The 26,270-nt window shown below is 41.5% G+C and overlaps 1 long non-coding RNA gene across 3 annotated transcripts in view; it reads right to left on the bottom strand.

Annotated features, from left to right (window-relative positions):
- The window catches only part of LOC119843161, a 121,957-nt gene that overhangs the window by 75,247 nt on the left and 20,440 nt on the right, over positions 1–26,270 (bottom strand). For all 3 annotated transcript variants that reach the window (XR_006275714.1, XR_006275713.1, XR_005288876.1), the window contains exon 2: positions 20,080–20,221. This is a non-coding gene — a long non-coding RNA (uncharacterized LOC119843161). The remainder of the gene's footprint in view (positions 1–20,079; positions 20,222–26,270) is intronic.

Raw genomic sequence — 26,270 nt, forward strand, 5'->3', positions numbered from 1 at the left:
GACATTTTAAAAAGCCTTGAAGGAACCATCCTTCCTCCTTTTAGTTTAAAAGCCTGTTCACACTGAAACTTTGGCAAAACTCCAATTCACTAACACCCTAATTCAGCCAGCTACATGCCTAAGAGAAAGAATACAAGTAATCCCACTGTCTTTCAAGGGGATTTTAACTGTTGTGCCTAAAGTTAAGCTTGAGTTTAGGCTCTGTCAGGAATAGGGATGCTTTCATGATATGAGGCCTGATTCAAAACCCATTGAAGTTAATGGGAGCCTTTCTGAGGACATCAGTGGATTTTGGATCAGGTTCTAAAAAGGAAGTTGAGCTGGGACCTAGATACAATATGAAGAGAGTGCTTATAGAAAGACCAAATTGGAATAAATATATTTTAAAAAAGACAAAGAACACTGCAGGTAACTAGAGACTTTTACCTAGCAAAGGGGGCAAATGTACTTTTATCTCTCTATATATCTATAATAAAATAAATGCTATTTACCAAGTACAACCCCTTGAATAATGGAACTTATAAGGCTCTTATTCCAAAATGCATCCTTGGGGACGTTTCACTAATGTACTTATGAGAAAGAGGTCATATCAGGGGAGATTGGCAGATCTGTGCTGAGTGAAAAGACAAGTTTAATTAAATACATGAACTTTAAGCTATCTTCCTCAGTGCTGAAATATTTGCAGAGCCAAGGCACAATAGTGCTTAGTGATGGAAAATTCATTTTTCAAGGTGAAAAACATCAGCAGAACACAGAATCTTGTGCCAAATAACCTGAGATATAGCAGAGGAATACCAAGTTATCCTTCTCCCGGTGACCAGTTAGATTTCCATCAGCACCGCAGGCCTCAGAGTACCGAGTTCTCTCTCTCCCTCTCTCTCTCTCACACAGTATTCCCCACTGCCTGAATCCACTTCACTATCTCCCTGGCAGACACAGAAGAGCAACATGCACCTCAGTCTCCATCTCATGACGACAGTTTGGAAAAGTATGACATCGGAGACTCAACCTCTGCTCCCTGAGGCACTGGCTCACTTGGCTTCCCTCATGATCCATGGCGCCTGCTTTTTGACAACAGCAAGAAACTGATTGCCCAATAAAGATGGGGCCCAGCACTTATTGCAAACTTCTTTGACTGCTCCCTCCTGAAAGGGAGAACTGCCTGGTTCAATACACAGGCATCCAGTCCTAGAGATACACCAATGTTCATCTACATACGAGTGATTTGGCATGGATAGAAAGGATTTTTTGTGTGGTTATGATGTAGTACTTGGAGACAAGAGAATAGGATTCTGTTCTCAGCTCTGCTGCCGGCTGGTTGTGTGACCTTGAGCAAGTCATTTCACCTTTCCGTGTCCCAGTTTCCTCATGTGTACAATGCATTTATATTTATGAAATGCACTTAGCAATAATCTCTTAGCACATACACCAAAATTTTTAAAGTTAATTATATCTTCTTTAAACACTATGGCTGTTGAACTTATCTCCCTCCTAAAAGTTGCAGTTGTCAGTCTGTATTAATTACTTCTTTCTCTTGAGTCAGTCCAGTTTTAATCAGATGAAGTAATGAACACTATTAATTATCTCATCATACAAATTTATGAGCTTTAGGGTTTTTTGTAGCAAGCATCTGTATGGTCAGAAAATGTAATTTTTACTACAAACAGGCAGACACGTTTGTCTCAAAATTCAGCCAATACAATTTATATTGTGATACCGGGTGCTGGTTGATGAGAAACAAAAACTGGTCAAATAAAAATGTTCTTTTGCTACTTGATTGTCCAGCAGGTTCACAATGCTTTATTTTATAGGCTGGCTGGAAAACAAGAATTCAGTTTCACATAGAAAATGAGGTTTTGAAATATGCTTTCATTCCTCATTGGAACACAAATGAGACCTTGCAAAAATTTCCCTCAAAAAAAAAAAAAAACAAAAACGTGGGGGCCCCACAACAAAATAGCCAAAGACAGGGCTTAAATTCAGCGGGAGCTGTCTGGATTGGAGCTCCGGTAAATATTTTTACATCCCCTCCCTAGAGTTTTCATCGCATGTTGGGTGGGGAGGGGAGAGGGTGGTCACGGGGGGACTCCAAGAAATACTCTATCAGAATTTAAACCCTGGCCAAAGGTCTGGTGGTCAGGGCACTCACCTGGCATGTGGGATCCCCAGGTTCAAGTCTCTGCTCTATCTGATTTGGACTAGGTTTCTCTCATTCTCGCTCCCTGTACTTCAGTAATTTATTAACCAGAGAAACTTCAGAGAAGTACCTCAACATTAGGGAGCTGATCCCAACCTTGAGCCCTATCATCATGATAATCTGTAGAAGGGAGTGAATCCTCCGCAAGTTTCAGCCCACTGACCCTTTTCCATATGGTATGAGGGGTGACAATGGTGTCAAAACCCCACATTGTAGAGTGGCCAGATGTCCCGATTTTAGGGTCTTATTCTTATATAGACTCCTATTATCCCCCACCCCGTCCTAATTTTTCCACACTTGCTGTCTGGTCACCCTACCACATTGCCACCACATGACTGACAGATCTGAGGAGCATCTTTCAGACAGACACGGGGGGGGGGGGGGAGTCTGTTTCAAATCCACATGCCTCAGAACCTTCATCAAACTTCAGCAGCTCCTAGGCAGTAGGTTCCTATAGGAACTGTGCTGCCAGAGGCTCCATTAACTCTCTCCTGTCTCTTCCACTACTGACGCACACAGTAACTCGTGAAGCTGGTCACATGCATAACAGGAAGGATGCTGCATCCTCTATTGTAGGCAGAGATACTATTCCAGCATGACTCACCTGGGAGTCCCAAAGTATTATGGCAGATCCAAACAAAACTCCTTCAGCCACGTGCACCCCCTGTACATTCCTTCCAGTGTGATTCCAAAGTGAAATTCTCCACCACGAGGCCCATACACATCTGAAGATACTTTGGCCCTCGAAATAGGGCTTAAGTGAGACCGGAGGCTTTGTGGGGGTTCTTTACAGAGGGATAAATTTCACTTTCAGTACACAGGGGCAGTTCATAAGAGGGCCTGAATCAGAACCCAGTCTGAATGCCTCCTAACTTTGGGAAAATGTCAATCTAAACCCAAAACGTCACGTCCTTCTCTAATTTTAATATCAGTCAGTAAGTTATTGACTAATATAATGTGATTTAATTTTCTGAAAGAATGCATTTAAAAGAACATCACTACATGAAAAGTGAATCAGCAAATTAAAAATCCAGCAACACTGGCTTATCTCCTTTCTCCTTTTGTTTCTATGTTGCACAATTTAGGGGATTTAAACTATCTGCTTAGACAGCTATTCTCAGACATGTCACAGGACTTAAATTCCTTAGTAATTTCAGATCTATAAATGATATTTGCCTCATGTCTAAATGCCTTCCTTGTTGATGACTGCAACATTGAAACAAACCAAAAAAATCACAAAGACTTCCACCTAAATAACAGAGAACTTTTCTTGTAAATCTTTCAAACAAGCTGGGGGCAGGAGGTGCCATAAAGTCTTGGTTCACTTATATTTCTCTGTTGGCATTCAATGCATTTGTTTAAAGGAAAACAAAGAATACTTGTACTTCTTAATGACTGATGAATCTACTATTACATGGAGAAAACAGTGTCACTTTAGAAAAGAACAGAACACTTCTGCAACAATATCTATTCTTCAAATTGTCTTCTTGATTTATTTCGTTATTTTTCTTCAGTTTGTTTTTGTTTGGTGAAAAGATATTTTCCCGATCCAAATATATTTTGTTTGTACTTTGTCACTAAGAGAAAAACCCAAGCAAACTGAGCCCATGGCATACCCTGTGCCATTTTCTCTTATGCAAGCAACATAAATGATTTAATCTCTAACAACATTAAGATTTCATGGTGCTTGTATAAGATGAAAAAACTGAAGACTTTTAGCTACTAAATGCTTTATTACAATGTGTAATCTTGTAAGGGGACTGATTTATTTAATGTGACGCATCTGAAGCGTATGAACACACAAAGCACTGTATTATAATTTAGGGCTTGATCCTGGAAGATGCACAATACTAGTCCCAATCTTGCACAGTTTTTAAGCATGTGCTTAACTGCAAGCTGATAAATAATCCCATTGACTTCACAGTGGGACCATTCACATGCTTAAATGCTATGCAAGATCAGGACCAGAATGCTCAGCACTTTGCAAGCCTTCATAGAAGAGGTTTATTAATACTTAATAGCATGGATACCCACAGCAGCAAGAAGTGCAGATCACAGGGGGGCTGCTAGGAAACTGGGTAGTTATTTCCCAGCCTCTGTCATGATGTAGGGCAGGGTTATGAAGGAAGATACCCCCAGTCATATGACATGTCACATAGGGCACATCCTCTATCTGCAGTTATTACTGTTAAAATCTATGCATCTGTTACTTTAAAATCTGGACTACACCACAGGTCACATGGTGCCCTTGAAAAAAAAAAAAAAGCATAATTGGCAAGGATGACGTCCTATTTTGACAAGTTTCAGAGTAGCAGCCGTGTTAGTCTGTATTCGCAAAAAGAAAAGGAGTACTTGTGGCACCTTAGAGACTAACAAATTTATTAGAGCATAAGCTTTCGTGAGCAAGTGAGCTGTAGCTCACGAAAGCTTATGCTCTAATAAATTTGTTAGTCTCTAAGGTGCCACAAGTACTCCTTTTCTTTTTATTTTGACAAGCACGCAAATGCATTACCCAATGATAAATGAATCTATGTCTGGAAGGCAACTAATCCAATACATGTTGAGACTTTGTGGATATTCACAATTTATTTGCAAATCCCAGAAAAGGGGAAATATGCTTATCACATTTACCTTTCACTGAGAAAAAGTTTAAAAATTCTGCTCTGAGGAGAGCAGAGAAAAACCAGTTTTCCCATCCCATAAGAATCTGAAATAATTTTCTTCATTATCCCAAATTAGGACAAAGTTGCAATCTCAAAATTTTTTGTAAATGAAACATTGAAATGCAAATTTCAAATAGAATCATAGGGCTGGAAGGGACCTCAAGTAGTCATCTAGTCCATGCGCCAACACAGAGAGTATTAAGTAGATGTAGACCATTCCTGACTGATGTCTAACCCGTTCTTTAAAATCCTCCCATGGATTGTGGATTCCACAGCCTCCCTAGTTAATCTATTCCAGTGCTTAACCTTGCAGTAAGAATTTTTTTTTTCCAGATATCCAACCTAAATCTCCCTTGCTGTAGATTAAGCCAATTACTTTTTGTCCTACCCTTGGTGGACATGGAAAAGGACTGATCACTATCTCCTTTTACATATATATTTTTAAAAGGATATAGTGGGCGAGATTTTCAGCTAGTGTGAACTGTTGATTTTCAACTGAGGATCTGATCCCTGAAGTGCGATTAGTGTGTCTACGTAATATCCAGCTAAGCTAACAAGTCGCTGTAATGGTTCTGCCTCGCTACTGTGGTGCCTCCTGCTGTTCATTCTGGGAATTAGCTCAGTCTTTTCTCAGGGTGCCCTCCTCTGGTGGTGTCTCGCCTGCCATCACTTCTGCTCCAGACCCACATCGCCTCAAGGATCGTGGCATCCTCTTCGGGACACAGCCCTCTGCTGTGCCCCATTCCATTCTCCCCGCCCCCCTTCGGGGGGAGCAACAGTTCTCTGTCCAACCACTCGCCTCTGTGGCCGACTGCAGCCCAAGGTTCTAGCCACTTGCCTCAGTGGCAAACTGCAGCCCTTCACTGGCCACTCCCCTCAGTGGCAAGTGGGGACGAGAAGGGGGAGACTGGAGCCCATCCACTACTCTGGGTCCCAACCCAGGGACTCTCTAGGCAGCAGCCACATGCTGTGTCTCCATCAACCCACACCGTCCATTTTCCTGGGCCACTTCCTAGTACCTTCTCTGCCCCTGTATCTGGGCTTCAGTCTTTCCATCAGTCAGGCTGAAGCTCCCTCTTGCTACCTACCTGCTGGTGGCGGTGGTGGCGGTGGTGGTGGTGGTTCCCTCAGCCCTTCAGTGACCCAGTCCTTTCTCCCTGGGCCCCCAAGAGGGAGCTGCCTCCTCTGCCCTGCAGCTCTCTTTATATATAGGCCTGCTCTGCCCTGATTGGCTGCTCCTTGCAGCCCCTCACAGATTGGCTGTCTGCTGTGCAGCCTCCCCAGAGCTACTTTTAGCCCTTTCTCCACCAGTGTGGGGCAGATGCCCCATCACAGTCCCCTAGAGAAAGTTCCTCTGGGATGAAGATGCTGTGAAAATACGAACCCCTGATAGGCTTCTTATCCTTGGAAAACACTCCAAAATCCCACACTGCAAAGAATAAATCAGTTATGAATAATTCATTTGTGTTCAATTTAAGAGGCCAAACTCCTTCACGGGATCACAATATTCCTCTGAAATAGGTATTCTTGAATTCTCTCCAAATGTAAGCCAGAAGAAAGTAGGAAGCTACATTAGCTGTATGGGTTGTGTTTGTTTTTGTTCTTGGGGGGGGGGGGGTGTTTTGTTTTTAAAGAATTGCAAATAAAATTTTATCTTAATCTTCCCAGAGAGAAAAGTCGTAAACCTGACTCTCATTGGCATTTGTAGTAAATATACTTTCTTCCTCCTACTTCAAATACAACTCATTTCAAAGCCTTTAAAGTATGGCTTTTTTTAATCACCTTGTATAGAAACACTTCTGATGACTAGAAATTAAGGCAAATTTTACCCAATAAATCACAGAGAGAAAAAAGGGTTTGCTAGTTTATTGCAGCATTGCTAACATTTTTGTCACTATTACCTATCAAAAACACTGAAGTAAAGTAATAAATGTACACAGATCCTAACTAAAATTCTATTAACTTTTATGAAAGGAGGGTAAAATATTGGTCCCATTGAAGTCAATGACAAAACTCCCATTAACTTCAATGGGGGGCAGGATTTCACCCAATATAGCAACTGTGTGACAAGGCATATGCGATTGCATGAAAATACTGAAGGCTAAACGGTGGCTTTGCCATGAGTCTCATGTAAGGGGCACTGGTTTGCTGTGCTGCTCCAGAAGCCACCTGGGAACCAGTTAATCAGAGGGTCACAATCAGCCCCATCTATGCTGGGGGAGAACGTACCCAGCCCTGGCCCCAGCCCTCTGCCAGGTAGAGTGCATGTCCCTTGGCACTCCAGTGCAGTTGCATTACCAGGCAAATTGCAGTTTGAGGTGCGAATCCAAGGTTCTGCCCCTGCCCTGCACCAACTTGTGCAGGAAAAGAGTAATGGCTCTGCAGAGTCTGCTTCCTCCCCAGCTGTTCACAACACCAGGGATATCCAAGACAGGGCACCTCCATTACTCAGTCATGCAGGAATATTAGGTGGGCCACGACCTGTCCTTTCATTAGACAAACAAAAAAAATCCATGGTGACTTAATGTGATTATTTTTATTGCATTCCCTAAATCACTTCCCAATGTTATAAAAACCGTGTTACAGTGACAAAGCTTGACAATTTTGTCTTAAAAGGTTCCTCTGTACTTCCTGTTCCTAAAGAGTAAAACTTAGCCCTGTGCAGAGAGCTATTTCTTAAGGTCTCATAACAAGGTCTAAATGGGACTTCAGCGAACCATAAACCTTGAGTGGCGCTCAGCACAGGACTGGGAGTAGTGCGATACTGAACAGTTCTTGTCTATTTATCCAAGGCAGACTTGGCTGGTTTTTGTCATCATTCCTGGTGATCAGTCACCTGCAATTTTGTCTAACATCTCCCTCCCTCACCCCCAAGACAGTGAAAAATCTGAAATGCTCATGAAAAGCCTTGATATAGTCACAATTTCTATTTAAATCATTACCAAGGGTTTGATCTTTCACTAATTATTTTAGATTGGAAGCTCTTCAGCACCAAGACACTCTACTGTTCAGTATTTGTACAGTGCCTAGCACAATCAGGTCCCAGTCTTCAGGTGCTACCCTCATAAGGACAATCAATAATAACTGTATTATGAAATCTGAGCTCTGCTAGTTGCATTGATTTTGGAGCTACAGGTTTCCAAGGAGAAATTGTCAAAGAGGAAAAGATTGATCCTTTGAGTCCCAAGCCTATAAGAAACTCCTTTTAGGATCAGTACCTCAATGAATCAAGACACATTTAGAAGTACTAGCATTATAACTGTCAAGGTATAAGAGTAACCACAGTATGTAATGATTGCCAGGAAGTCTGTGGCTGAGTTTTGAACTGAAGCCTGGACTCCTGAGTCCTATTCCAGTGCTTCACTTACTAGACCATTCTTTTTACTCCTTTTATTAAAAAACAAAAACTCTGCACTTCTGTAGCCTCTTCCATTGGAGGCCAAAGGCCACACAAACACTGGAATGTAAACATAAAAACTCTACCACCACATTCCCTAAATTCTTCTACTGCAAATGTGTAATCCATAAACCGCAATAATATGCTGTACATGCCATAGTAACTGCCACAGTTCCAAAGGAGAGTACTGTAGAACCACAAAAAAAAAAAAAAAGATTGTAGAAAACAGCAGTCAAAACATTAACCTTCTGTGTACCGATAGTTCTTCTAGAATAGCCAAAATATAATGCAATTCCTGTCAAGAGCGGTGACAGAAGCTATTGCTAACATGAGATATTTTTGGAACATCAGCTTTAAAGATGGTAACATTCCTGTGTAGAAGACAGGGCAGGAGAGTTATAAAAACCAGCAGTGCAAACAGGAGGATGACATGTAATAACAAGTTAGAATAACTTATGGACTGATTTTGTTCCTCTTTGCAATTTAAAAAGCCTGTCAAAACAACCTGCTTATTACAAATGAGCTATCAAAATTTAGAATATTCTTTTTATCTTCATCATTTCTGCCTTTCCCCACCCCTTTTCAAAAACAAACATCTATAATATAGCTTTAGAAACACAGCAAGCCACTATACTGCAGTCAAAGACAAGATCATGCATCCCTCATTTATTCCTTCATAGATATTTCTCATAGAAAGGGGCCCACATGGAGTAGTCTGCATCGGGAACCAGACCTCAGTGGCTGATAGGGTTCTCATCTGGTTTTCTAGAGTGGACCCAAAAATCATCTACAGCCCTGCAGACTTTAAAAATAATAAATCGTACTTGTCCTGGAAGGGATTACTGATGTGCAGAGTGAATTCCATTAAACAAAATGGAATTCTGTGGGAGGAAAATAATGTGTTACTCCACTATAGGATAAGGTGGGATATCAATGCTCCAGAACTGAAGTTCTCTGTGATCCTAGTGTTCTCTGTGATCCTAGTGGTACCCTGGACTAAATTCTGCAATAGCAAGTTTAGGAAGGAAAAGACAGACAGAAATCATTGGGAGTTCCTCTCAGTTCAAGACCACTGAATTTGGCTCCAGAGGATTCATATCTAATGTACTCCCTGTATACTAACTAGATACAAAAAGGACAGGAATTGCCATACAGGGACCAGAATAATACCATACAGATATCCTTTCTCTGACAGCAGTCAGTTCCACGTGCTTCAGAGGAAGGTACAAAACATCTGTAATGACCTCTAATAGAGAGTTTGATCACAACTTTAATACTAGACCCATTTATGGAGCTGCAGATTGTTGTAGACTGGGAAGCAGATCGTTGCCCATCGAGTCACAAACTGCCTCGGTGTTCCCATTGTGCTTAAGGGTGGGGGAGATGCATCGAGTATAGGGCTGATGCACAGTGTAGCATAGATCTTCCAGCATGGGCACAACTGTGCAAATGCTGCAATGAAGCTATGTCTCTGCAAATTCCCTTCATCTCCCTGCCCACATGCACAAGGAAGGAGAAGAAATAGCAGCTCCACCAAGGCTGATCTACCTCCCAAGCAGCTATCCACATGACAAATAGCCAGAACAGAGAACTGGGACACCTTGCCCCTCTTTGCTTCTCTGCATGGACACATAGGATGGGTCAATAACTGGCCAGCAGTGAAACAAATTAGGATGCATTGACATCATCCTGACCGAAATAGTGGTTTTACTCTTCTTTAGTGGAACCCCACTTGCGACAAACTTTTTCATATCCAACAGGGAAAGAATCAATATTTTCCTTGTTTTACGAAGCCTCATTCCTCAGCACAATGTAGATTCTAAGGCCAAAAGGGACCACCAAACAAATGGATAAATTTAAGCTCAAATTAACAAGGGAGCCTGAGAGGCAGGCAGATTTTGGAAAGGTTGTTTGGATACATTCATTTGTACAATCCAAAATGCCAGAGTGGAAGTCCAGAAGGGGAAGAACACAAAATAAATGCATTTTAAGAGTGACTTTTCAACTATTAAATAGCAGCAGTAAAAGTCATGCATATTAATGGGAAAAGTGCCACTATTCCAAGCTATTATGTTGTATTCCTGGTTGCACTGCTGGTTTTATAACTTCAATTTAATGAGCTTTTCAAGAACTCCTAAATAAACCCTTTACTCCTTCATTCAAATATAATTCCCCAATTATTGGCCAATTTTGAACTGCAAAACCAAATTCTCATTTCAAGATATGAATTCATAGATAATATGACGTGACCAGCTTTGGGGTACTTAAACTGACAAATTACTATGATTTCATAAGAAAAACACAGCAAATTTTCTTGTTAGTACAAATGAGTACAAAAATCATGCTTACTAAAGAAAGTAGGTTGTGGGTTCTATCTACATATTTATCTGGACCTCATTATGGTACTAGATGAGCACCTAGCCATCATGACTGTCCTCCCAGCATGCTCTGAGATAAGGACGAATGATTCCCCCATTTTAAGGGATCGAGGGCACTGGGTAGATAAGACTTCCAGGGCAGACAAAGTCTGTGCCTGAGCTGGGAACTGAGGCTTGATCTCCTGAATCCCGTTTCTGTACTCTGCTCACTAGGCCATCCTTCCTCCTCCTGTTGTAGGGCATAATGAATAAATATTTTGCACTTCTTCAGCCTCTTCCATTAGAGGCCCAAGGCCACACAATGAAACAGTGGCAGCAACCAAAACTCCTAATTCCCACTGCCTGTAGTGCTGTAACCATTAGACATATTGCTTTCATATGGGGGCTAGAGAGAAGAAATAAAGATAGAGAGGTTGTTTTAAGTCTTGCATTTTGTGTGATGGCTCAGAAGACGAAACACACAGGATCTGTTTTCTTTAGACGCAGGAGAATATGGTTTGCATAAGGATTGTGGGAGAAAAAGGTGACTTCTGAACATTACTAAAATGTGGAAAAAAGAAAAATTAGCTGAATATTTTCTAAGATTCATAGGGTAAGAAAAATGTCTGTTTAATGAAGGGATGCAAATGTTCTCATGTTTATACGGCACCCTTAATCCAGATTAATTCCAGGATGCTTTACAAACCAATATGAAACACTTCTGAAATGCAGCCAATTCTGGGGTGAAATGTGGCAACTGTTTAATAGCTCCCAGCAACACTACACAAAGGGAAGTGAAAAAATACCATATGCAACTGACACTACAGGGGGAATTAGTTAGGAAGAATATAATCATCCATACTAGAATTTAGCCAGGGCTCAAAGCAAATCAGAAAGTCAGCAGAAGACAAGAACAAGTTGATCTCATTACTCTTGCAGTACTCAGGTCTACTTCCAAAATGGATAGACCTTTCTCCACAATCCTGGACTCAGCACTGTTCACACCTAAATGCTTGTTCAAAAATACTGCAATGCCAGATAATTAAAAGCAGGTGATATAGTGGAATCCCATCCCACACCCCAAGCAGAGGGCCAGCACTTGATCTACAAACAATTTAAGTTTCACTCAAGTTCCATAGGCACAATCCTGACCCCACTGAAGTCAGTGGGAATTTGGCCATTGACTTCACTGAGGCCAGAATTTCACTCCTTGATCTAGTGCTGGTCTTCACTATAGGTAAAATTCTCTTCCCTGCAGAAGATGCACCAAAAAGTGCAGGTATTAAATAATATTAGCAAACTTTTATAAAGCAACATAACTTTGTCCGGCATTTAACAGAGACAAAAAAGCCACAGTCATGTGGCTCCCAAAAAACATACCGGTACCTAAATTAGACAAATGTACAACATGAAGATAAGGAGCAAAGTAAGAGGGAGATGGGTAGGGACAAGAAGGGATCAATCAGATTGATTTAATGCAACTCAGAGCACAGTGAATGAGTTTTATAAGTTCTACTGTTTTATACTAGGGTGACAAGATGTCCCGATTTTAGAGAGACAGTCCCGATTTTGGGGTCTTTTTCTTATATAGGCTCCTATTACCCCCCACCCCGTCCCAATTTTTCACATTTGCTGTCTGGTCACCCTATTTTATACAGAGGCTGAGGTAGAGGAAGCCAAGAGAAGGAAATGGTGCAGAAAAGCGGTAGTGGAAAGCAAGCTGAAAGAAGTGGGTTTCAAGAATGATTTATATGCTTGGTGCTAAGGAGAGTGATGTGGGTGGTGGGGGGGGGGGGAAGAGATGAGAGTGGGAGGAAGAGAACAAGGAAGCAATGAAGCAAGAAGTGTAGGCAAAGCACAGGGGGCAAGGTAGGGGGTGACAGGAGATGAAAAGAGTGGGCGGAGGAAGAGCAGTATAGTCTCTTAACAGTGAGGACAAGGATTTTGAACATGGAGTGGCTGAGAGTGTGAATGTTGGTGGCAGACTTTTTGAAATCTCTGCCTCTGGATGTCAGTATCGTTCCAGAGAGTCATGCCTTCAATGGAGCGTATTCATGCTCTTGAAGTTTTTTTTTGTTTTTTTTGTTAAATATATAAACATACATTTCTAAATAATACAAGTCATATGTAACTTCATTAAAAGTATTAGTTACCGAAGATCGCAGTGCCTCCAGGCCAAAATTACTTTCATACAGAACTTATCTCTTTCCCATTATCAGCCTTCTGATAATGAATAGAATATTATTTCAGCAGTAAAGCCTCATATCTGAAAAACAAGCAGCACTGTATTCGGAGGTGAGAAAATTAAGTGGATATGCAGATAGCTAACAAAAGTAACAAAGGGTAACATCAGTAACAAAAGATGAGAAACATGAATAGTAGTTTATTTCTTAAGCGCTTTTATTAATGTATTAGCTCTAAAGTAGTTTTTGGGGAAGGAGGAGGGGAAAAAAAAAAAGCTTTTCATGAAGATAATTTTGTTTCCATGTTAAGTCTTTGCTTCAGTTCAAGCGAAGAATCTTCCGCTGGCATGAACATGCTTCACTAAAAGCAAGTTAGAGAAGTAGTGCGCACTCTCTTCCTATCATAACATGAAGCTAACGAAGTGCCAGTGCATTAGAAAACTCTTCAAAAAAAGCTTGAGTTTCCCTGAAGAATGAAAATTAGGTAATGTTTGCCAGCCCATCTGCCTGGCCTTTTTTTTTTTTTGGATGCCTAACAGCTGGTGAGAAACTGAAGGTTTAGCAACTTGTTTTAAGTGTATTTCCTGGTCAACTCTGATAGTAATAAATTATATTTTATGCATTCACAGATTTTGAAGGCACAAAGCCATGAGCATAGCCATTCTGTCTGATCTCCAAGCCATGGAAGTTTACTTAGTAACTACTGCATACGGCCCAACAACTTGGGGCTAAACTACAGCTTGGGCCAGATCCTCAGCTGGTGTAAATAGGAATAGCTCCATTGAGTTCAATGATTAACACCTATGGGTCTGTCCACACGTATTTTAGAAACATCTTTACTTGGAGTCATTAAAATCAAGATTTGAGAAGAATTTACCACATGGATAGCATTTCCAATAGTTAATTACCACCACTGTTAAAAATGCCTTTTCATTTCCATTTTGAATTATTCCAGCTTCAATTTCCAGACACTGGATTGTGTTACGTCTTTGCCTGCTAAAGTAAAGAGCATCCTACTAATAAAATAATAATACCACCCAGCTCTTAAATAGTGCTTTTCATCAGCAGATCTCAGAGTGCTTTACAAAGGAGTTCAGTATCATTAACCCTGTTTTACACATGGAGAAACTGAGGCATAGAGGTGAAGTGACTCCAAGGTCACCCAGCAAGCCAGTGGCTAAGCCGAGAATAGAACACAGGTCTCCTGAGTTCCAGTCCAGTACTCCAACCACTAGACCTCATTACCTGTGGTGTAGTAAATGAGGCTTTTGATAGGATTCCAATAGAGTTAAGTGCCCAAATCCTGCTGACTTCTCATTTCATCACCGAGAACCCAAACTATATAGATAAATAATCTCTAGCTGCTGATTCGCATAAATGGGAGTCTTACGAAGCACAAGTGCATATCATGGTAATGTGATAGAACAGAAGCCCATACAAGAATAGGACATTCTGGAGAGTAAAGCCATTTGTCAGCTGACAGCCCTGGAGGGGGAAAGCACAAAAACACTAAGAGGTATTTGTTTATTTGGCTGTTTTTCTATGGACCAAGTTCTTGTTTCATATGAAAGTCGGAGAAAATGGCCTTCGTTTGGGGAATGTATCCTTCCCCAGCCTAGCAGCATGGAGTATAGTAGTTCTGGGGATTTTGGCCAGTAGATGCATGCAGTAACATGTTCATTGTCAATAGCCCATCATTCCTCAACCATTCTTCCTACACACCAAAAAGAACTCCACCCTGACACGACTCCAGTGCATGCAGGATATGATGTGCAATCCTCACACACATCCTCTACTGAGACTTCCTCTCATTGCATTACCTCCCTTACTGAACGAGGGAGGCAACCCAGTGACAGAGGATGTGGAAAAAGCTAATGTACTCAATGCTTTTTTTGCTTCTGTTTTCATGAACAAGGTCAGCTCCCAGACTACTGCACTGGGCAGCACAACATGGGGAGGAGGTAACCAGCCCTCTGTGGAGAAAGAAGTGGTTAGGGTCTATTTAGAAAAACTGGATGAACACAAGTCCCTGGGGCCAGATGCGCTACATCTGAGAGTGATAAAGGAGTTGGCGGATGTGATTGCAGAGCCATTGGCCATTATCTTGAAAACTCATGGCGATTGTGGGAGGTCCCGGACGACTGGAAAAAGGCTAATGTAGTGCCCATCTTTAAAAAAGGGAAGGAGGAGGATCTGGGGAACTACAGGCCAGTCAGCCTCACCTCAGTCCCTGGAAAAATCATGGAGCAGGTCCTCAAGGAATCAATTCTGAAGCACTTAGAGGAGAGGAAAGTGATCAGGAACAGTCAGCATGGATTCACCAAGGGCAAGTCATGCCTGACTCATCTAATTGCCTTCTATGATAATTGGCTCTGTGGATGAGGGGAAAGCAGTGGACGCGTTATTCTTTGACTTTAGCAAAGCTTTTGACACGTTCCCCCACAGTATTCTTGCCAGCAAGTTAAAGTAGTATAGGCTGGATGAATGGACTAAAAGGTGGATAGAAAGCTGGCTAGATTGTCAGGCTCAACGGGTAGTGATCAATGGCTTCATGTCTAGTTGGCAGCCGGTATCAAGTGGAGTGCCCCAAGGGTCGGTCCTGGGGCAGGTTTTGTTCCATATCTTCATTAATGATCTGGAGAATGGCATGGATTGCACCCTCAACAAGTTTGCAGAGGACACTAAACTGGGAGGAGAGGTAGATACGCTGGAGGGTAGGGATAGGATACAGAGGGATCTAGACAAATTAGAGGATTGGGCCAAAAGAAATCTGATGAGGTTCAACAAGGACAAGTGCAGAGTCCTGCACTTAGGAAGGAAGAATCCCATGCACTGCTACAGATGAGGGACACAATGGCTAGGCAGAAGTTCTGTAGAAAAGGACCTAGGGGTTACAGTGGATGAGAAGCTGGATATGAGTCAACAGAGTGCCCTTGTTGCCAAGACCACCAATGGCATTTTGGGCTGTATAAGTAGAGGCATTGCCAGCAGATCGAGAGACGTAATCGTTCCCCTCTATTCGACATTGGTGAGGCCTCATCTGGAGTACTGTGTCCAGTTTTGGGCCCCACACTACAAGAAGGATGTGGAAAAATTGGAAAAGTCCAGCAGAGGGCAATAAAAATGATTAGGGGACTGGAACACATGACTGCTGAGGAGAAGCTGAGGGAACTGGGATTGTTTAGTCTGCGGAAGAGAAGAATGAGGGGGGATTTGATAGCTGCTTTCAACTACCTGAAAGGGGGTTCCAAAGAGGATAGATCTAGACTGTTCTCAGTGGTAGCAGATGACAGAACAAGGAGTAATGGTCTCAAGTTGCAGTGGGGGAGGTTTAGGTTGGATATTAGGAAAAACTTTTTCACTAGGCGGGTGGTGAAGCACTGAAATGCGTTACCTAGGGAGGTGGTGAAATCTCGTTCCTTAGAAGTTTTTAAGGGTACGCTTGACAAAGCCCTGGCTAGGATGATTTAGTTGTGGATTGGTCCTGCTTTGAGTAGGGGGTTGGACTAGATGACCTCCTGAGGTCCCTTCCAACCCTGATATTCTATTATTCTATGCACAATGGAATTGTGGCAGCTCTGCTGCTGTGTGGGTACCTGCTCAAGAATTTGGAGGTGGAGAGAGGTTTTGGCTCTGTATCAACAGAAGCTCCACCATATCTACCTTCTACTTCTTTGAACATAGCTCTTTACTCCACAGACAAACTAGAGTATATTTTTATAGTTGTTCATAACATCTGTAATATACAACTTTATATAGTCTTTATATATACACCTCACCAGCAATTATTTTTCCACAGGAGTTGGCACAATTACACCTAAAAGCAGATGCTGACACACAATGAACTAATCCTTTCCTTATTTATATCCTTTCAATTCCATTGAAGTAAATGGAATTAACTGCAGTGTAAGGGCAGAATTGGGATCAGTAAGTGTTAACAATTGTCTTGTTCATTATAGCTGCTTATCTGTTCCTGATCTGTATAGAAGAAAACCAAAAGAGCTCTCTGGCATACTAAGAAGAAAGCAAAATATGACAAAAGGAAAAGCACAGTAAATTCAAGTTAAATACAATAACCGCTTTTTGTCATTTTATTTATTGATTTCAGTTTCTCCTCTTAGATACTACAGTGATGGATATCTTAGAAAAATTATAGGTAGGTTAAAGAAGATAAAATTAGATAGATTAAAATTGAGGAGATAAGCTAGACAGATAGATCCACAGTTAAATGACCTATAACTCGCATATGCATTCTATCCTTTTATGAATAGGATGAGCTTCTCCTATGTGGATCTGAATTCATCTTTTAGCGTCATCAGATACTACCAACTCTGCCAAAGCTAAAATACTAGTATTTCGTATAGTTGGGCCTGAATCACAGAGTCTGGACCCAACTGTCTTGAAGAGCATCCCATAAAAGAAAATACTTAGGGCTTGTCTACATAAACAATTAGTTCACAGCAAGCAAGGGTACTCTGCGCTAGCCTCCACTGACTGTCTGCAATGGACCCTGTTGCTGTGCAGTATCTGCTCTTAACTTCACTCTGGTGTAGACTCATTCCAAAGAGCCCTTAGATACTGAAATCAAGAAAAAAAAACCCATTGTACCTCGTTTAAAAACTTCATAGGTCAGAGTTAAGGTTTTGTAAAGAAATCTCTCTCCATACTTGATAAGGAAAACGGGTCAGGTTCTTGGCCTTACTACAGTTCCGTAGCAATGCAAAGAGGCCATAAACCAAGTTTAATTAGCTTCCTGAAGATTCTCCCAGCATTGGTGATGGGAAATCATCTCATGACATATAATTGCTATAGTCAGCTGGATACCAGCTCCTCTTATAGTCCCATTGACATCCTTAGCTACTGGAATGCCCTTTGGGTGCCATGGGCAGCCAGGAGTAATTTAGTGTAGCCTTGAGACTGTTCTAGGTTGCCCCGGGAGTAGAACAGGTGACTGTTCAATTGCAGAATCAGAGGAATGCAAAGCCACCTACATCCTTCCTGCCCAGATAATCTATAGACTTCATCTTGGTCAGATGCAAGGACTGGATCAAGGCCACTATATTTATTATGTGGTTTAAGATTTATGATACCCTTAACTAATCATTTCCCAGCTGTTAATTTCCCTAGTTTTGTAGAGGATGTGATAGGTAAGTACGCCGTAGTCACCTTACACCCTTAACCTTTTTATTTTTATTTTTAAATGAAGTTTTCTAGGTTTGGAGGAGGGGACATTGTCTGAGGAATTTTTCATTGTACAGATAAAACCATGGCCTCTATCAGCAATATAAAGAAACATCTTTAAATGCAGAGTGTTTTTGTAGATCAATTCATTCTCCAAATTCACTCCATGCACTACTAGTTAAACAACCCTATCAATAAAAGCACACCTGCAGCTCAGGTGGTTTCCCTTTGTTATGCAGTAGCTGAGAAAGGCAATGTGAAATGCTGACATTTATAGACAGACTTGTGTAGTGCAATACAAATGACTGATGTTTGCTTTCCAATAAAGACTGTTTGCTGTCATTGTGAAGTATACAAGATGATACACTTTGTATATCGTTTCCAAGGCATAGCATAATCTCCCATTTTGGTGTACACCTATAGATATTCTGCAGAATATGCCCTGCAATATCTTAAGACCTCTCCTGAAACCTTATTCCTATTCCACTTGCGATTGTTACAGTCATTACAAACAAATGATTTACAGCAGCATCAGATTGTTGTTATCTGGATAAAAATGTGCTATGAGAAGACATTAACGCTAATGTAGTGTATTACCCACCTTGTGTCCCTAGTCTATTTTTAAAAATGATTTATGAACAAAATTGACACACATAATTAACCTAATTTGAGAAGTGTCTGATAAATGTTATTCCAGAACTCTGCTCTAAATTAAACAAAATTAAGTGCTGATAAAAGTTTACTATCCTGCAGCCCCCAAATGAGCCTATAGTTTAATGCAAGATATCATGTAAAACCCATTAGTTCAAAATTGAACGAATCGCATTCTTGCACTATTAATTTTAGTCCTTCATTTTTATACTTCAGATATATATTGCATATTATGCTTAATTAACTTTTTATTATAGTATTTAAATTCGCTGCACTATGTGATAGGAATACCTTGACAGCTGTAAGAATCTAATTTGACCTACAGGATTTCACTTCAGAAGTTGTACTTAGTCCTACGTGCACATTCCAGCAAAAGGGGCGTCAACAAATGCCTCAGTTCTTTTTAAAAAAAAAAAAAAAAAAAATGAACATCAATGACTTCATACTTGACACCCACTTTTAGGTCCCTTTATACTGCCAGAGCAGTAAAAGGACATGAGCGTAAATGAGAATCAGGCCTGTAAGAATTTGTTTTCCTTACAGGCCCATATACAAGCTGCTATCAATCCCAGCCAGAGTTGATTTCTCAGCAGGTCAGGAATTAATTTAATTATTAATTAATTAATTAATTAATTAATTAATTAAAGCACCTTTCTACAAGGCCCCAGGCACCCCCACCTCTAACGATCCACAATAAAATCCCAGTGCCATTAGAGCAATCATTTCCGCAGAAACCCAGCCAGACAAACACCTTCAAGGATTCCTGTCCACCCCTTCATGCTTATGTGAAGCACAGCCTCAGCCTTCTCCATAAACCCAGACAAACAGGTGTCTTTTGCAGTGCCTCTAAACCTAACAGTTGGTAACGTCAGCGCAGTATATATAGGTCATGAGGTCACATATCCAAAGTCCTGGAAGGTCACTAAATTCAAGCTATTTCAGACCAGGGTGGAAGAGCAAATTACAGAGTCCTGGAGTCAGAACAAAGAACGCCCTACCTTGTTTTCTTGTCTTTTATAGCGAGGGGGGAAATCCAGCCTAGATACCCCTGCTGACGACATACGTGGCAGTTTTGCACAATAAGAGAATGGATTCCTCAGGTAGTCTAAACAGACTGGAAAAATCTCTAAAGGAAGTGATTAAACATCATAAAAGTATCTTCATTCCATTAACATTAGGCCTAACGGACAGCCAGAGAATTCAGCTACCATTTAGTTTTCCCACATTAAGTTCATTAGAAAAACTGGCCCAGATCGTGGATGTCAAACAACTGACAATCTGTCCCTAGCATATTATATTCCTACCCTGTATATGTACAAATGTTGTTTGGCAGAGACTGATGATAAAGCTCTTCAGGAGCTGGTCTTGGCTTTGTACACCCAGCTTTCAGGTTGGTAACTACTTGGTCATAGGGTCCTCATCACCTAGGGCAATCAGTCAGTTTCTTTACCTGAATTCCCAATCAAAGAAGTAGTGGGAGAATCTTTCCAGTATAGGTCCGATCAGGCAGGCAGAAGTACCACAGGGGGCAGTCATTTCACATGGACTTGAGATGAAGTTTTGCCCTCAGGATAATGCCATAGTTTCTGATTCTATGACAACAGAATAGAGAAGTGGGGGTGAAAAGGACTTAAAAATTGTAATCACAAATTTTACTGTAAAACAGATTCTTACCATGAAACAGGCCAGAAAGCTTATTTTTTTATTGTTCTTGTGATTACTATAAAACCTCAGAATTAATTTGGATAGATGATTTTATCCCACCAACAGTCTCTTACTTTCACCCATATTCTTTTAATTAGATTTGCAATATCTTTGCAATGTCAGGATGTCAGAATAATCAGACTAAATGGTATTTATTATAAAGAGGTAAATTACAGAATTATAATAGATGAATTGGCAATTCTGGTTGTCCTATCTCCAACTCAAAGTATTATCTGATCCTTGGCATATCTAATTTGATTGCCGACCTTTTCTTTTTTTTGCACTTTGTTTTATTACTGATGACAAAATGGATACTTTATTCCAAGTACCTCTTCTGTGCATTTCCCACCCCCATTACTGCTGAGCAGGCAAGTTAGCTTAAGCCTTAATCATTCTTGTGAGAGCTTTACTTCTTGACATCCACTGAGTCATAAGCTCAAAATGATTTCCTCTTGATGATTGCAAGATAAATCAGGTAGGCTAGTTGGTAGTGTTATTGATTCTGCATCAATCATAAAAATCCATGTACATTATGACAGCTACTGAAATAATGTATGAGGCAAGGTCCTATTGGTATTCCAACAGGTATAATGCCAAGAAGTGAAGGTGCTGTATCTCCCCACTCCTGGTTAATTTAATGCATCTTAAAAATGGTAACAAAATGATTTGTTCTGCATCTTTGTCTCTGATTCATTTAGGCAAAAGAGTTCAGAGAGAACATTTACACTGTGCAATATATGTTTATTGGAACAGTGATGCATTTCCTTATTCCCTTTGATTAGGATGTGATCTGTAATCTAATGTGATCCCTCATGAGCATTTTTTAGAACAATTTGATATGACATGACTCAAACAGGTAACAACATTTGAATGAAAAGTTATTTAATAACTGGATCCAATATTGTTTCAACTGTAGGAGATTGGAAGAAAGTGGCAATGGGAACTCAACTTACTAAGAGATATTGGGTCAAATTTTGTTCTCAGTTATACCAGTATAAATTTATTTTAACTCAGTTGATTTTAGTTATGCAATCACTCTGCCAGCTCTTAGACTCAGAGCTGGCAGAGTCAATGGAAAGCAAAGTCATTGGTGTTACTTCAGATTTACAGTGTGGTAGCACAGCTATAGCTAGCCCATCAATCTTAATTTTTACAAGGATGCAGTTACTATGGGAGAGAAAACTGATTCACATCCATCTCCCGAAATATCACCATCACCACCTTCAATCAAGCATTAGCAGTTCTGTGTGGAATAGCACCATCTTGTGGACCCTACAGGTATGTAACAGGAAGTAGGCTAGAGAGAGACACGGACACAGGCAAGCGTTATTGGTACAGCTAGGCAATAAGTCATTTCCCTGTCCCACTAAATATTTTAAGATTTCCCAAAATGGTCCCATTCTGCTTTAGGACAAGAGAGCTTTCAGTTTTTCCACACAAAGCAAGAGAATGCCTCTACAGTCTGGTGGTCAGGAAACTCAGCTTGAGATGTAGGAGACCCGGGTTCATGTTCCTGCTCGTATCCCAGGCTGACTGCCCTGACCCATCAGGCTATTGGCTATTCTGGGGTCTCTCACTGCTCACAAATTCTACCCTGAACCTGAGAAACTCCTCATGAAAGATTAGTCAAAGCTGGGATGTTCCCCTGAAAAGTTTGTTTTGGCAAATGTCATTGGAAAATTCTCAACCAGCCCTCGTTAGGGATTCTCAGAGATACCAAATCCAGTTTCATTGATGTTGCTTATCTAGTTGTTAAATAAAAGCATTTAACTCAGGTGTGAGAGTCTCTGCTCCCTTAAGAATGACCAGTATCCAAAAAGATTTCAACATGCTCAAATTATTGATGAACATGGAGAGTGAATTAATATCACAGAAGTTATAAAGGTGTAGAGCTCAGAGCTGTACAAATATAACAAACAAGGCTGTGAAACAAAGGTTCCCTTCAAAACAATGTTGAGAAGCGTATCCGATAAATAACAGAGCACAAAACTTTTTCAAGAGCCTCTTAACACTTCTGGAGAGTCATTCTGAAAAAGGTGAGCCAGAGAATTTGCCCCTACACCAAACAGACCTGGTGTCCTCCTAGTTCCATAGACTAGAGAAGACTGGAATCTCAAACTCTGGAGGTCTGTTTGAGAGAAGCACACAAAAAGTTCAGAAGTTTCTTAGCCCTCTGGGTCTGAGCAAGCAGGCTGGAAATTACACAACAGCCTTCCCTGCACATTTCTGTGAGGTCAAAAATTGCACAAAGGCAACTTAACTTTGGGCATCTCTGCATCTGATCACAGATAAAACCAGCAGCCCATGGGAAAAAAATCGCAAGCAAATGTCCCACAGAGACATGCAAAGTTATGAAAGTTACAGGATGTGGACGTTGTCTTGTTGAATTTCAATAGATGGCTTTGTCTCAAGGTTTAGGCCAATGGTCAGGTAAGTTTTCACTTGGTTTGTTACTATCTGTAACTGTAAATACATTATTTATTAACTCCGCCTTATCTCATCTATAGACATTCGTGTCAATAACTATTGCTTTTGTTATCTGAGGACCAGATTGAGGTACACCTACACTGAGTAATACCTCATTCCACGAGGAACCTCATTGCCTTAAGTGGGACAGAAAGCTCCTCTTCTGCACACGTCCTCTTGTTCCCAAGCACTTTTAACCTATATATTGGGTAGAAGCACGAGGGAAGGAGGGAGAGAAGCCACTTCTGGACTCCTACTCCACATCCCATGCAGACAGGCAGGAATGGGCACAGCCTTGACTCTACCAGTGCCACAGCCGCGTCAGTATGGATGGGAAGTAACCTGGGCTAGGGTAAGGGCTGGCATAGCTGTTTCCCCCAGGGGTAAGAGGAAAGCAGGGACAGAATTGTGATGGAGTCTTCTCCTTAATTCCTCATATTTCCCTTTCCTTTTACTATTTCCTTGTACAAAGGCCAGGGTAAAGAAAGATAATCAATAATATTTCCAAATCACATATTACATACCCCCCCCAAAAACCCTAATGGCATCCCAGGCATGAGTGATAATGCAGTAGCAAAACCCAACATAAAACTTTCCAGTAGCTTGGAAAACAATATAGCCCACAAGCCCCAAAAAAACATTGCATCCACAATTTTAAACAGACAGATAAACACAGACCAGGCTTATCTAACAAATTTCTCATCTTACGATGTCAGTGATGCACAGTGATTCAAGCAAGGGCTGACTGTTAGCACGAGGCCTGGGCAAAAAAAACAAAACCCCTCAACTGTAGCATCCTACGGAGGTTTGTAGGAATATTTTATGTGATTCTGATCCACATGGATGTGCAATCACCGAGTTTTGTTCCATGTTCTGATGGACCCAAAAATCCAAATTCAGTAGAAGCCACCGAGTTTAACTTGCACAACTGGGACAGGGCTGAGTCTCTGTCTAGCAGTTAGAGACTGTGGTAGTAGCCTAAAGGTAAGGGTACCTCAGCCCACCCCCTCCTCTAGTTTCTGACCCCAGGATACTCCTGGACAGAGGAGGGCATTGGCCCCCTGTAGTCCAGCTAATACCCTCTCCTGGGTTTCTTCCTACCACTCTGTCCCTCCTCAGGGCATGTAGTGGCTGGCAGTTGTCCCTTCCAACACAGCCCACAGGCCTCTGAGGCTGGGGAGTCCTGGCTTCATGTCACAGTTCTCCTGGCACCATCCCACCACAGGAGTGAGTGCAGGTCTGTCTCTCTCAGAGGTGAAAGTAAGCTTGTACGTTCTGGTACGGCATACCGGCAAGAGCCAGTACACCGTGCCGGACCAGACCGGCTTCCCTAGGCTGGCGATTTAAAGGGCCCGGGACTCCCTGGAGCGGCCAGAGCCCCGGGCCCTTTAAATCGCCTCCCAAGCCCGGCTCCCTGGAGCGCTGCAGGGAGCCCCAGGCCCTTTAAAGCAATGCCTGAGCCCCACTGCTGGAGCCCCGGGGTAGCGGCAGCAGGGCTCTGGCGGTGATTTAAAGGCCCCAGAGCTCTGCTGAGTTAGCGGCAGCTGGAGCCCTGGGCCCTTTAAATTGCCCCAGGGCTCCCAGCCACCTCTGCAGCTGGTAGCTCCGGGGGTGATTTAAAGGCCCCGGGGCTCCCAGCCGCAGCCCTGGGGCCTTTAAATCTTGATTGAAAGGGCCCAGCCATACCTCTTCCAGTTGAGACCACGCCCCCCTGCTCAGGACTACGAAGTACTGGTAAGTCCTTTAAGTTACTTTCACCCCTGGTCTCTCTCCACCCACACCCCGCTATGCTGAAGAGACTCCCTTTTAAGTGCCTCCTTCAATTGGAGGGTGCCCAACAAGCCTGCCAGGGTGGGGCTTCCAAGGCACAGAGTTGTTCCTTCACTCATCTCTGCAGTGTGGGGTTTATCCATCATCTCTCACATAGTCTCACCCCTGGGAGCCAAATCAGAAAGGGAACAAACCACTAGTGACAGATGTTAATCACATCACTTAAGCCTCTACTGCAGGGTGCTGAGAGGCTATAGGGATGAAAGTGGGGTTTTCCATCAAAAAGGTAAAAAAAAAAAAACCTGAACACCTTGCATAGTTACGGTGCAAAATTTACACTAGCCCTGATCTCTCCAAACAAATTCACCAGCTTTACGCTGAACATGGTCTGAATTCTGAATCTCACAAACAAGACAAGTTTCACACACTGGAGTTTCCTATTGCAGCAAACATTTCTGGTTCCTTTGCACTAGCAGTAGCAATGCTGAGAGCACGAATATAAGCAATGCATCAGCATCCACTAGGATTTTTACCACTGTCGCTAAAATCTACACCGAGCAAGGTGAGTTGACCCGACGTTAAAAACAACCATAGCCTCAAGGACCTTATCTGTACTAGCACTCATGATGTTAGTGCTGCTGGAGCTGCATTTGGAAAAAATAAATTCTCCTGTGGACCCAGCCATTCTGCTTCATGTAATACAGAGGCTTGTGCAAGACTGAAAAAAGTAGTGGATGGAGAAAACTTGATTAAACATCTTTAAAATCTCTAAAAAACAAAAAAGCTTGGTTTTTACCACAGGTTTCATTTTCCAGGGACACTTGACTTATTCAAACCAATTTGGCCATCCTGCCATTGCATATGCCACCAGACTTCTCTCTTTAAAAGTTTCAGAATGAATATTTTATATTCATAAGTACAATTTCCAATTTTAGGTTTGAAAGATACAAATAAAAAAAATTCCATGGTCCAGTGTTTTCTTTTTGTATCACATTTGAGGAAAGCTGTACTTACCAAAAAAAACCCAAAACCAATCTACTTCTGTAGCTCAGAAAATAATTCAGTAAACTTTAAACACTCATTTGACCCTCTTTAGTCATCATATTTCCCCTCCCTCCCTCCCCCCCCCGCTTGCTGCAGTCATGCAAGTTTAGACTCAGGCCTGGGTTTAAATCTTGTATTTGAAATGCAGTGATTCAAAATAGGATGGTTCCTTTAAAGATCACTAGCTGTATTTATAGCGAAAAAAAAATCTCCACCATTTCAAAACACAATTATTTAGTAAAAGCTACTCAAAGACAAATACAAGGATAGCTATAGATCTGGGAATCTCCCCATTTGTAACAAGCATAAGCAAGAAGTGAAACATGTAATTGGACAGCAGTTCAATTCAGATTGTTACACTATACCACCGACAACGTTACTACATCACTGGGTAGTAAGCAAAATGCTACCGGTTAGCCCTATTTTAAATTTCTCTTCAGAAAAATGACACACTACTGCTTTGTCTCTGACCATGTGCCCCTCTATTATGGAGGACCAGATTTTGTTAAAAAGAAAAGGAGTACTTGTGGCACCTTTTCTTTTTGCGAATACAGACTAACACGGCTGCTACTCTGAAACCAGATTTTGTTAGTCACTATGGCCCCTTTATGCCACTGGAAGAGGGGGAGGAACAAACCCCTGGGGAACTTCCCTAGT

The sequence above is a fragment of the Dermochelys coriacea genome, chromosome 14, assembly GCF_009764565.3.
Source record: "Dermochelys coriacea isolate rDerCor1 chromosome 14, rDerCor1.pri.v4, whole genome shotgun sequence".
In the NCBI taxonomy this organism is placed as follows: Eukaryota; Metazoa; Chordata; order Testudines; family Dermochelyidae; genus Dermochelys; species Dermochelys coriacea.